The sequence below is a fragment of the Limulus polyphemus genome, unplaced genomic scaffold, assembly GCF_000517525.1.
Source record: "Limulus polyphemus unplaced genomic scaffold, Limulus_polyphemus-2.1.2 Scaffold1578, whole genome shotgun sequence".
NCBI classification, from domain to species: domain Eukaryota; kingdom Metazoa; phylum Arthropoda; class Merostomata; order Xiphosura; family Limulidae; genus Limulus; species Limulus polyphemus.
The window spans coordinates 262,815-268,432 of record NW_013667188.1 but is presented as its reverse complement, the minus strand read 5'-3'; the positions used below and the strand labels follow the sequence as shown (position 1 = coordinate 268,432).

The window sequence follows — 5,618 nt, the reverse complement described above, 5'->3', positions numbered from 1 at the left end:
ATTGCAACAATAGTACTGAACACGTTAAGATGATTTCAAAATGTACAATATCAAATATTGTAATACATTTCCTATTTTGTCATTGTAAGTATTGTGAATATACATCAACTGTACTTTTAGGAGTGTTCTGAGCTGGCTCTCAACTAATAGTATTGTAAGAAGACTTCAACTCTGTTTCTAGGAATGTTCTAAGGTGTTTCCCAGTAGAAGTATTGTGAATATACATCAACTGTACTTTTAGGAGTGTTCTGAGCTGGCTCTCAACTAATAGTATTGTAAAAAGACTTCAACTCTGTTTCTAGGAATGTTCTAAGGTGTTTCCCGGTAGAAGTATTGTGAGAATATTTCAACTGTGCTTTTATTGGTGTGCTTAGAGGACTCCAACTGGGAGTAATAAGATAATATTTCAACTCTTGTTCTGAGTTGACCCAAATTAGGAATATTCACGTGCATCGTTAGGATACTGTAACGCTCTCCAACTGTACAAAGGTATTTTAACTCTTAAACCGCACATTTCGAATCTGGATATCGCGCATTACGTATTTTGCTATATACATTTCTAAATATATATATAAACGAATATCTTGTGACACATTACGAACTATTCAACTGGACATATTGTGATACAGATGTTTTGTAATACAACATTAACTGTACAATCTGATATTCTGTGATTCCTCATCAGGTCCCCTGATGGGACAACGCTACATCTACGGATTTACAATACTAAAATCCGGGGTTTGATTACCTGCGATGGACACAATAGATAGCCCAATGTAGTTTTGCTACAAAAACAAACATATTACCTCATCAGTTGCTTAGTCAGATGTTTAATGATACAACCTTAACTGTACAATCCGATATACTGTAATACTTCATCAGCTGTTTAACAGGATGTATCCTGAGAGAAAGTTAATGTACAACTGGATATAATGTTTATCAATATCAACTCCATAATATATGGTGATACATCAACAGCTGCATACTCAGATACATCAAACAAATATTTCTGACGTTACGCGAAACGTAAAATATACATTCTAATAAAATGTTCCAGAGTTTCATAAGGTAGGGCTAACTAATACTGATGTAAGGAAACATGTATAGTACTTCAGGTAACTATATACATAAAAATCATTGTTTAAAAGGTTTAGTACAACAAAATATTGAATTCAAATATTTAACAAAGCGCTAAATGCAATATGATAAAAGGTTATTTCAAAAGTGAAATGTATACTTGGATGTGAGGGGAATATCAATTGGATGTGTGTAAAGCCAGAGTCATTACCATTATTTGAACATGTAATATATGGATCGTAATGTGGTTTTTTTAATGTATTGTTTAGAAACTAACATGCTGGGTTACTATGATTGAAAGTCTATATTTTATCCTTCCCAAGATAACTTGCGAGTAGTGGTTTGGGCATTTGTTAAAATATTGGCATTACCCAAGGGAAATGATTAGATTTTTTTTCCTTTTCTTATTTCAAATATCAGCTTAAGAAAAATTAATGCATACTATGTTTATAATGTAGTAGTATTCTGTATTACTTGATTGTTTATTAGCAGAAGACATTGAGAAAAATAAGTTAAAAAAAGAAGAAGAACGTGAAAAATAACAGTACCTAAAAGACGTCACTCAATAACAGTACCTAAACGACGTCATTCACTACGCTAAGAAGTAGCATTCTTTACAGAAAAGACGGAGTGGATTTACTGTTAAGAAGGCACATGGGTGTTTGGAATGTTCTCACTAGCTCCACAGGAATCAGGAAAGAAGAATTCTTTGACCTCTGTAAGTGGCTCTCACTTTTACACACATTTACTGTCGAATGATGGATAGGTTGCAAAGTTCTAAAAACTTTCTGGGTACGAGAGTGTAGGTGGTAAGTAGGTTTAACTATGACGCCCTTGTTTGTGTTTATAAAGAAAAGTCTCCAACGATCTTCGACCTGGGAAAATGTCGCTGAATTGTTAATAACTAACAATGATAGCTTTTTTTTATAGATTCACAGGTAACATTTGAAAATTACAATGGAGAGTAATGGTGGGACTTTGGGAACTTTATTGAATTCAACCTCACCAAGATTTTGAAATACTTGCCAAATCCTATGACTAAGGGAAGTAAAACATACTGAATTTTACTTAGTTGGTAATATTTTACGTTATGTACCTTGTATATCTGTTTGAACGTTAAAAACTGTCCTTTTTGTGAATTTTGATATTTTCGTCGTGTTTGTTTCACAATAATGAGGATTCATAATTTGTGTTACTAGTCAACCTGATCCGCCCAAGTGGAATTTCCCTTAAAAATATATTATACAAAGTTCAACTTCATTGCCTGCTACAACGCCAAAAACCTTCAATATGTTGTCAAGCATGTATTTTCTTGTATGTCTGTCTGTGTTTGTGCTGGTGTTCTTGCAGATACCTGGCGTTTATGTAATAATTAAGAAGTTCTACACCAGTGTATTGTGTTTAATCATCATACTAAAGGCCCAGTGTGCGTGTTTCTTCCACAATCATGTCCCCCCCCCCCAGTGGCACAGCGGCATGTCTGCGGACTCACACTGCTAGAAACCGGGTTTCGATACTCGTGGTGGGCAGAGCACAGATAGCCCATTGTGTAGCTTTGCGCTGAACTTCAAATAACCAACCAGCCACAATCATCTTTACATCACTATCAACTCTTTCAAGTTGTCTATTCATTAGAGGATTTCACAGTTGATATTGGGTTATAAGCTGTAGAGCTGGACATGGGTACCCGAGGACAGCATACTGGTATAGTTATTGGTATGCCTGTGGCATATAATTGTCTTTCCAGACATGAACGTAGTCATAAAGTCAACAAACGTTCACATGTGGGAGAATAAATGACCAAAATTGAACAAAGCAGGATTACTTAGCAATGATGAAGCAATGTGCGATTCTGACATTTTAATATCTTCAAAATATTCTTTATCAAGCACACAGGACATGGAAATGAGCTGTTTCGTCTTATTCTAACTAACCATCTCTGGCTGTGGTACATAATTACGCTTAATGTTACTTTTGGTACCATAAACACTTAAGCATTTACTAATGTTCATGCTAAAAACATAATTACTAAAGTCAGAGGACATTAGATAACTTGATAAGTTACATTTGAGCCCAGTTGAGTTGTGAGATGATCCTGTGGATAAGCATCTTCTCTCTTTCGTCATTAGTTTCAGTTGGGATCTTAAAACTTAGAATGGATACTACGTCATATTCATCTCCAAGTACGCACAATCTAATGGGCCTTTCATATTTAAATAATCGCTTGCGCGAGTCAGTAACCATTTCGTATGGGATCGATGTAGTCTTGTTTACAACAAAGACAAATTTATTCATAAACAACATCAGTTGTCTTCGACGGATATATCTGGTTCTAGATTTGAAAAACACCAACAAAAAACAAATTATACTGCTGTAAGTGACATCGTAGCTGAAAAATGTATCACAACTGGTTGTAGTTGTAAACTCTATGAACAAGATTATACACCTGTTTATGTTTATCTATGTACTAAATAATATATACTGAAGGTTTTGAAACATGCTCACCCTTTTATCCGTGTGGGGGGGGGGTTGTAATGTTACAATCAATCCAATTGTTCATTGGCAAATGAGTAGCCCACCCGAAAGTTGGCGGTGGGTGATGTTGACTATCTGCCTTCTCTCTAGTCTATCACTACTAAATTAGGGACGGCTAACAGAGATAGCCCTCGAATAGCTTTGCGCGAAATTTAGAACAAACCAAACCATTCGTGTTCAAAACATTTTTGATGTTATAAAAAAAATGTGTGAAAATGTTTAGACTTTTGACGCTTATGATTGCATAAGCAACAGTGCATTTATAAATTGCAGATATATCCGTGAACATTTAAAAAGAACTATCAGCCCAAACAGAAGATTTACATGTTAAACTACCGGAGAATCATTCAGGATTGTTTATGGATTTCCTCAGGTACATAAACGAAAACTGCCATTAAGAACCATCGCTTTAAATATCGTGCTTATAATTATGCGTTAGAACGATTGTTAGTTCTGTTTGTGCAAAAACACACACACACACATACACAAAGTACTAACAATGAATTTGTTTTGAGAGTGAGTTTTAAAGTCTTAAGCGAAATATTGAACTAAAGATTCACAGTAAAGTTTCTTAGGCTAATTTCGATGTACTGTTTGTATGTTAACCCTTTATAAAATAGCTGGGCGTGGCCTACTAGGTATGATGCCGGATTGTGAATCTGAGGCCCAGTATTCGCGTTCCGTTGTTGTAAAATCTCATTATACACTTTGTGATCGTGGGGGTATTACACGAGCGACGGTAAAATTCCATTTCTCGATTAGAGAAGGTCAAGGTTGGCGATGGGTGCTGTTCGTTAGCTGCCTTTCCTCTAGCCTATCACTCCAAATTAGGGACTGTTAACGCTGATAACAATTGTGGAGGTTTTCACGAATTTCCTAAACAATCGATCAATCAAAGCGCCTATCAGATTGAGTGTACTTGGGCATGTGACTATAGTTGACCATTCAAATTATTTTCAAATGCTAATTAAGGTCACTAAGGAATGTAGGCTCAGGTTATAGCTCAAGAGAGCCTAACATGTAATTTATTACTTAAGTCACTAATAATGTCTTTGCTTCAAAAGTCACTAATTCTAGTACCATTAAGGACACATGTTTTCTTGCAGTACATAGAACTAAGAGACTCCAGTTTTTGTCTTTGTTTCTTAGTTGGTTGAAAATACTTAACAACGCTATTTTTTATTCTTATCCAATCGTTTCTACTTTGCTTCACAGTAAGTTATCGAACTTCACCTATAGGCCCATATCTGGTTGTAAATGTATAATAAAAACTGTTCTCCTCTGTTTACTGCATCCCTCCTCCCTCTCGGTGGTTCAGTGGTAACTTAAGGGTTAAAACTCGGAGTGTAGTTTTGCGCTTAACAATATACTATTCGCCACTGACTACTTAATGATCACTTCTTGTGAATACAGAGGAAATTATTTACAAATCTAGTTCAAGTTACCCTGACTAGATAGTAGCATTACATATATAAAAAATGTTTGTTGAAGTGACAAGTGAATGTTCAATAAACTGATTGCTGACTGGTGACATTGTCTATTCATTAAAAGTTTGTGCTGTTGTATGTTATATAGAAGTCTAACAGAAAATTCCAAACTATAATTACTATATAGGCCCTATTAAAGGTTAAGAAACAATAATTAAAAGTGTGATATTAGCATAGCAGTATTACCATTTTACTTTACTCTTTGTGAAACAGTTGCAAATGAGAAATTTGGATGGACAATCCTTACCCATCCTGCACATAGTCTTTCCAATAATCATATGACTTACATTTTGTTTTTTGTCCTCTCAAGAGCAGTCTGTGGACAACCTCCAAACATCTAATGATCTGCAAACAAATTTGTTCGTAACACCACTCGTTTATTTTACCGAACTGGTTTGTTTGTTTGTTTTGAATTTCGCGCAAAGCCACACGAGGGCTATCTGCGCTATCCGTCCCTAAGTTAGCAGTGTAAGACTAGAAAGAAAGCAGCTAGTCATCACCGCCAACTCTTGGGATACT

General features: G+C 35.4%; 1 protein-coding gene across 1 annotated transcript in view; it reads right to left on the bottom strand.

The window, feature by feature from the left end:
* LOC106464173 (protein Wnt-2b-like) overlaps positions 1-5,618 on the bottom strand; it is a 47,549-nt gene that overhangs the window by 2,088 nt on the left and 39,843 nt on the right. The window lies entirely within an intron of this gene.